Genomic DNA, 7,790 nt, shown 5'->3' on the forward strand with positions numbered 1-7,790 from the left:
AGCCCTAATTCTGAGTTTGCTACAGGGGTGATACAGTTTCATCTAAACATAGACTTACCGAGTTAAAGACGTTGGTCTGCATGCACTGAAGCTCAAGGTCACTATAGGGATGCCAAAGAGATAAAGGGAAGAAACTGAGGAAACAGATGTTGACTTTGATATCATTCTTAAGAAGTAATGTTCACACTTGAGCTGAGAGAGTTGTGGTCACTGAAGATGAAAAAGAGAGAGGTGGAGCGAAAAAGCAAAAGACAAATTTGCACATGAGCATGCACATGAGGGAGCATCATACAAGTAGAGAAAAATAATGCAAAAATGTACAAACCCCGAAACATTCTATTCCCAAGCACACATCCTGCAGTTGGAACACTCTGCTGCCATCCTACAGTTACAGTTATGGGGATTTTGAGGTTTACAGCTTTAATAAGATGAAGGGATGAACCCCCATGTAAAGGTCCCCACTTTAGGTAAATGACTTTTTCACAGTGTGGTGAAGCATTACTCTGCATGGTTTTCAATTATATCTGTTCAGCGAGTCATTTCAGAGAAGTGAGCAAGTTTCAGTAATTTTTGAACCTCCTTCACTCACTAGATTGGAAATCTCATACAAAGAATTTTACCACACTTAGTTTTTCGTACCTTGACACTAGAGAGGAACAGCTATATCAGTGCTTCAACAAACACTTATGTTGGTAATGGACACTGTAAGGAGTGACTGGGAAAACTGGACATAGATCAGCAGCAGAGCTGGGAATAATTCTCGGTTCCCCAACCCTCCGTTCTGAGGAGCAAAGCACAGAAGCAACTGGCTGCTGGGGTGGGCCCAGCAACACCGTGGCTGAGGTGCCAGGTTCTCCTTAACATGCACCGTTATGGTCTAATACTAATTCACAGAATCACAGAATGTTAGGGATTGGAAGGGACCTCGAAAGATCATCTAGTTCAATCCTCCTGCTGGAGCAGGAACACCTAGATGAAGTTAAATTCCCGATATTCCTGGTGCAGGATACAGGGCATACAGGAATAAAAACACCTATGCTGCAATAAGTGCTAGGGCTCAGACCTCTGGGTCTCATTTGAGGTCCTTGCTCACTAGCTGCTCTCACTTTTCTTTTGCTAGTCTTGAGCACAAGCAAAGCAAATGAAGTTTCTTAAGAACAATGTGCTGTTCTTATTAAATTGCAAAGGAAGTCTGCAATATACTTAAGTCAAGCCTTTAGCAGACCCGTGAGGTTTCGTATTATCCTATGCTTGAATGAGGCAGATGACTGGAGCAAAAACCAGCTAATGACATAAAAGCATTCTTCTACTTTCAGTCTCTCTTAATTAAGGAGTTGGTTAATGTTTCAGTGTTGGGAATTATAAAGCTTCATCAGGGAGGTTAATATGTTTTTTATTTTATCTTTCAGCTGACAGGAGAAAAAAAATCAAAACAAAAAAGAAAAGAGAGGTGATTAAGTCATGTGCCAGTCAGAGTCCCACAGTGAAGGCAGTGTCAGGCTACACCAAAGACCATTGCTGCACATGGTGAATTTAGCAGTGATTTCCAAACTCAGATTTCTGAGCAGATGAGACTTTTGTCTGCCAGTTTAGACACATGGGTTTTATTTCTTGAATTCACACAAATAACCAAGACAATTTGCACAGCTCTATACTAGCTACAAAAGATCTCTATGTTATTACCCATTTCAGAATCACTTGCACCTACCTTGCTCGTGTCAGAACAGAGTGACTACGGGGCTGACCTTATACTGCAATTCATCAGTCCTGTAAAGGAGGAAAATCACAAGGACTCTAAAAAGTTATGTTCACAAAGAACATGGGCTACAGTTCAAAAGACCACTTAAACACACACCTGAGATCTACAGACCTCAATTATGTCTAAACCCTTGCTTGATTGACTTAACTTCTCTCCCTATATGTTGTACAAATAAACCACTCAATTCTGTTATGATGTTTTGCATGAAATGAATGTTAAATATTTTCAAAAATACAGGATAATTTTTTAAAAAATAAAATTGCGTGTCAAAAATAAAGCATTTCATTTAATAGAAGACATATGGCAAAGCTTCAAAAATACTACCTCTGGAAAATGAGTCCTTTACCACTGTGATATAAGGCTGGCACTTTAAGCCATTAGGCTTTACAATCTCTAATGACCTTTTAGAGAAATTTACAGCTGATAAATTAGTCATTCAGAAGTTTTGCTGCTGCCCTCTGTAGCACAAAGTTAAAAAGAAAAACATTTTTTTCAAAAATAAAAGTAGCAAGACCTAAATTCTTAGTCTGCTGCTTGTTTCATAAGAAGTTTAACTGGCAGATTCTGCCTCCACAGAACAGCTCAGCTGCAATGAACTCCATGAAGTTTCTTTCTACATGAGAAACCAGCATCAGAAAGGGTTAGTGAGAGGGTATAAACTGCTGGAGGATCAGGCTGGCTCTGACATTTTGCAGATCCACCAGTACCTCCCTAGTACCGATACATCTGGGGAGAAGGAAAGGTCTAAGGCAGAGGAATTTATGACCCAAGTGAATGGCTTTAGATGAGGCCCAGGCTAGGAGCTGGGACAGGTTGCCTTCCTCTGCCTCCAGGGAAAGCGTACTTAGCAGAGATATCATTTCCAGGAGAAGCCTCCTTCCTCTACTTGAAACTTTCCCAGGCCCAAGTGGGATGTTATTCTTCCACTTGTATGGTGAACCAGTTCTCAACAGTGATATAAAATTTAAATTCATGCTGAAGTCAAGCAACAGTTCAGGAATGCACATCTAGCCCAACCTCTCTGAGCAAGCCAACACACGGACTCTGACTCTGCCACTTCTTGATGCAGCAGTATCTGCGCAGAGTTTCCAGAGTCTTTTAAAGTAAGTGGAAAAGAATTCTTGAAAAAAACCCAGCAACAATCAAAAAACCCACCCCAAACCTTATGAGTACATTCTGGTGACAGTGTTTCTACAATGTCTCTCACTTTCATTTGGACCAATAATCAGCTTTTCTGTATATCCTTCTCTCCTTCAAAGTTCATTGCTACTGCAATGTTTTCTTGCCTAGTCCTGCCTTTTATTCCTTACCTTGTTGGGTGCAGTAGGTAGACCTGAAAGACAAATCCAGCAACCACACATCTGCCTCAGTTGTTTTATGGAGGAATCCAATGAGACAGTGTCAGGTTCTGGAGAGACACATGGAGCTCTCGGGCTTGTTGCCACATCCACAGTTCTGATCAGAGCTTATTGCTCCCAGCCTGATGTCAAGCAGAGACTAATCAAATGTGAGATGGGTGAACAGAGACAGAGTCACAGAGCTGGCTCTTCGTAATCTGTTACTATAAGTTCTTCTTTATACTGCAGCAACACACAGGGGTCCCAGTCATGGAACTAGACCATAACATATTGTCCAAAAATCCCAGTGCCTTTCTTCAAAAAGATGCATTCTTTCCTCACTCTATTGCTGCTGAAGAGACAGGGCAGAATTACCACAGAACAGTCAGATGTGGAAATACATTAAGCGTAAAGATAAAATGCAACATCAGGCTCACATTGCTTTGTGATGGCAATATCCTAAGACACTGCCAGTGTCCCCCATGTTTTGTGGCATCCTACTTGCCATGCGTGATGTTTGCCACGTCTTCATAGCTTCATGCTAACAACATACAATCTAAAAATGTTGATTCCATAGGAAAATGGCTGCTGGCACAATAGGCGTAGATGCACACAAAGGATATGGCATGGCTGCTGATCACACAACAGAGGAATTCCAGCTATTCCCATGTCACACGGTAGTGAGGGTCTGTTGCACTGGACTATGTTTTGCACATGATTTTCATCAGCATCCAGTTCAGTCTAATTCTAATGGTGATGATCTTCTTGATCCATTAACATGTGAGAGAAGAAAACACATCCACAAAACAGAGAATAAATACTTTACTTTTTTTTTCCCTTTTTTTTTTTTTTTTTTAAATACACCCATTCTGTGAAATTGCAAGATTTATTTCCCAATCCAAAGACAGAAACATGTTCAGTGAAGATGAAAGTTACTGAAGATCTTCTGATAAAAGCAGGCAGGCGGAGGCTCTAACGAAGGCATACACTATAGTGCACATCTTGCCAATGTTTCTTAATGAATTATATGTGCACTCAGATGAGAATCATATTGATTGAGGTCTGCAGGGAAAGTTCTCTAGGAAAAATTTTTATTCTAGGAGCAGAGTCCTTTTTGGAAGATTTTGATCTTTTCCTGCTGCAACCTTTCTCCTCCCCTCTCTTTGTGCTACCCAAAGCAACTGACAGCCAAAAAATGGAAAGCCTGCCCTGCATCTAATGTATCTATCAGATCCAGAAAGAAATTTATGTACCGATACTAAGAATGGCTGCATCATTCTCCTTAGCTGGTAGAGGGCACAGCAGTGTGTAATTAGGACTGGATTACTTTACTCAGAACTGGAGCATAGAGCAGATGTCGTGCATTAATATTGGCATTTGATTCCACACACTTTCTCTGCCATGTTTGTAAAAACAATTTGCCTTCCTATCTTGGATCTTGCCTTTCCTTTACCATCAGGTTGCTGTAATGCAAACAAAAAGCCACTAGTGGCAATATGAAAGCACATGTAGAAGGACAGGCCCATAGAGAATGGTTAGATTTTATGATTTAATTACTGACATAAAATATCAAGTTATTTTCTGATGTTGATTAGATTAATATGGCCAGTATGTTCTACTAGACAGCAGCTCAGATACAAGTGTTCATGACATTATAACGTATTTGTTAACATAAGTAAACAGTAAAGAAAGATACACCTTATTATTTCATATTAATGTTACCAGACACTATCTGTAGTACATATGAGAGATGCATCTCCATTCTCAAACATAGCAAACCTTTCCCCTACCTGTTCCTCCACACAGGGGACTTGAGTTCTGATTTTGCTCCAGTTCAATGTTTCATGTACAGAATCCCTCTAGATGGCCTACAACAAAATTTCATGCTGTTAAAAATATTGGCCCCAATGCTGAACTACAGCCAGCTTGCATTTGATAGCAGCTTCATGACTGCAGCTGGGTTCTGGAGGTACCTGAGGAGTAAAAGATTATCTCATTAATTCAGGAGCACCCAGAGGCAGACTAGAATGGTCTGGTGCTACAGAAGCACTGAATAACTACGCGCCCGCAGAATGATGCTGACAAACTCTAGCTTCATTTATATGGATGCAACCTGAAGAGGATAACCACTGAAACTCTGCTGCAGTGGTATGTTCGGCTTCAAGACATACTGTTTGCTTTACTTCGTGATGGAGGGTGTACATCAGACCCAGACCTGTAACACCAGCAACACACCTGTAACGCCCATTTGCAGGTGACAACACCTGTTTGTATCATGCAGGGCTTTACCTACACAGACACTTCGAAAACAGCACCAAACTCATCTATCCAGACCTGTGTAACCCACCTCTACTGCCTCTCTTCTCTTGTAATGCCACCCACTGGGGAAGGGGTGTGTGTGATTGCAATAACAGAGTTACAGCTCTGAGACTGAAAGACCTTGCGCTTGTGGACCATCAAGTCCATTCCCCATGACAAACTCTCCCTTCTTTTGCCTACTCCCTGCACACCTCCCCTAGCTGCAACTCCCCTAGTCCTAAAAAAGGGCTATGGGGTGAATACCTTAACAAAATAAAAAAATTACCTTACCAAATTAGGAAAAGACCACTGAAATCAGACGGGCAGGTTCACATTCTTCTGGTCCATCAGCAAATGGCAGAAGTGCAAGAACTGCTGTCCTAAAACAAGAAAATAACTGGAGTGAAATGGTAGCGATTGCCACAGTTTTCCTTAAGCAGGTGAGAAACTCAGTCTGAAAGCTGTAAAGATAACTACAGAAATGATATCATTGTCTCAGTGAGAGCTAGAAAAGCTTCTCTGCTCACAGGGAGGTCAAGAAGTGAGAGCCCAGTGGATCACTTGTTGCGTTTTTAATGCTTCATGACTCAGGGTCAGCCAGAAATCCCTATCCTAAGGTCATGGTGAGGGCAGTCTGGAAAACAATCTTGTTTCTTTTCTGTTACTGGCAAGGCCTTGCTCAGGCTCTGCTTTCCCTCTCTCACAGCAGATTATTACAGCCTGCTCATCACACTACAGTTAAATTCACCCTAGGTGCTGACATGCAGCTTCTCTACGATCACCATGGCCCAAAGGACCTTCCCTGTAGCAGTCCATAGTGTTGCAACATGATGCAAAAAATACCCAACCCTGGGTAGCATTCAAGAGGCTAAAAATTCCTTACCATGCCTATTGATAAGCAAGCGTTAATATTTATTCTTATCTTCGCTTCTAAATAGCATCAGTAGGACAGAATGAGGAGCGTGGATGGCAGCAAACTCGTCTGTTAACTAAATGATGAGACCTATATCTGCGTCCCTGGCCCCTCGCCGCTGCAGCAGCGTGGCTGCACTTGGCACAGGGGAAGCGCTGATAATGTCCATCTCCTGACCTGCTTGGGAGATGGTTTGACTCAGAAGCTGGGAAGCACGGTTTAGAGGGCCTGCTAATGGCTACCTCTGTTTTAAACAGACATATTTTGACCATAGCTTCCATACCAAACGGTCATTGGAGTCAAGTGATCACTTAAAAAGCCTCAGATACTACTCTGCAGTATTTTACAATGGATTTAATAGCTAAGCCTTAAAAGAAAAAATACCATCATCCAAACACACAGCTGAAGCACAGGCATTTAATGAACACCACTTAGTACTTAAATGTGAATTCACACTACAACACACTTGCAAATGGTCTATTATACATTGCATTGCTAGTATATCATATTTGCATAAATATACCTCAAGTATTTATACATCAATAGATATAAGCATGCACTTAGAGGTGAATACCAAAAGTACGTTACACACAGATTTCTTACACACTCTCTAATTGATTCAAATAATCACACTTTGCCTTATTAAATTAAACATTATATGGATAAAATATAGCTTGCCATCAATACTAAGCACTAAAATACTGTTAGAAAGGAACACTCCTGCCAAAGAAAACAAGAGAATGTGCCCATAGAAGAACACTTAACTGAAATGTAGCTGTAAGATCTAATGCCATGGAATGACTAACAATAATGTATATATTACTTTTAAACAAGTGACCAGTTTTGGATAACTCCACTTCTTTGTCTGGTACTCCAGTTTCAGCCTAGTGAGCTATAACTGCAGGATAAGCAGAAGAGCCTGCTAACCCTCTTGCACATAAAAAAGGTCTCCTCAGAAGCCAAGATAACACCTTATTTCCTTCAGCTGGTTATTTACTGGTGCTTCCCTGCCTTCCCTTAATTAGAGCAAAAACACAACAGCAACTGTCCATAATAGTTTTTTGAAACTCCTTCCAACTAGGAATCCCTTTCCTTATCAAGAGGTAAGAAGAAGCACTGAGGGCAGCTGTGTAGTTTGGAACAAATTTCTCAGTCAGTCACACTTTAAAGCTTTTATACACCTAAGAAGTCTAACTCTGCCTGAAAGACAGTGATTAAAGTTTTTAAAGAGTACAAAGACTTTTACACAGAGTAGTATGATGCTCAGGACCAATTAAATGCCATCTTAAGTACTTAACTGAAGCATTTTTTAATACACTAAGAATCAGTTAAGTGGAAGGTGCCAAATTAAACTTACATTCACATTTTGCCATTGCTTTAATCTCAAGAGATTATGCATCATATTTCAAGAATGATTTCAGAAAACTTCCAGCAGAACAGTCTCTCTTAAGTTGGCTTCAGGAGCATTGCAGAAGCCTGAAAA

The 7,790-nt window shown here is 40.8% G+C and overlaps 1 protein-coding gene across 1 annotated transcript in view; it reads right to left on the reverse strand.

Annotated features, from left to right (window-relative positions):
• Positions 1-7,790, reverse strand: part of LMO1 (LIM domain only 1) — a 74,396-nt gene that overhangs the window by 63,874 nt on the left and 2,732 nt on the right. The window contains exons 2-7 of the mRNA XM_065065298.1: positions 7,665-7,783; positions 5,686-5,774; positions 4,887-5,069; positions 3,070-3,860; positions 1,709-1,767; positions 59-101 (exon numbers count right to left, since the gene is read on the reverse strand). The gene's annotated coding sequence lies outside the window, so the exon portion shown is untranslated. The remainder of the gene's footprint in view (positions 1-58; positions 102-1,708; positions 1,768-3,069; positions 3,861-4,886; positions 5,070-5,685; positions 5,775-7,664; positions 7,784-7,790) is intronic.

This window comes from Columba livia, chromosome 5 (genome assembly GCF_036013475.1).
Source record: "Columba livia isolate bColLiv1 breed racing homer chromosome 5, bColLiv1.pat.W.v2, whole genome shotgun sequence".
In the NCBI taxonomy this organism is placed as follows: Eukaryota; Metazoa; Chordata; class Aves; order Columbiformes; family Columbidae; genus Columba; species Columba livia.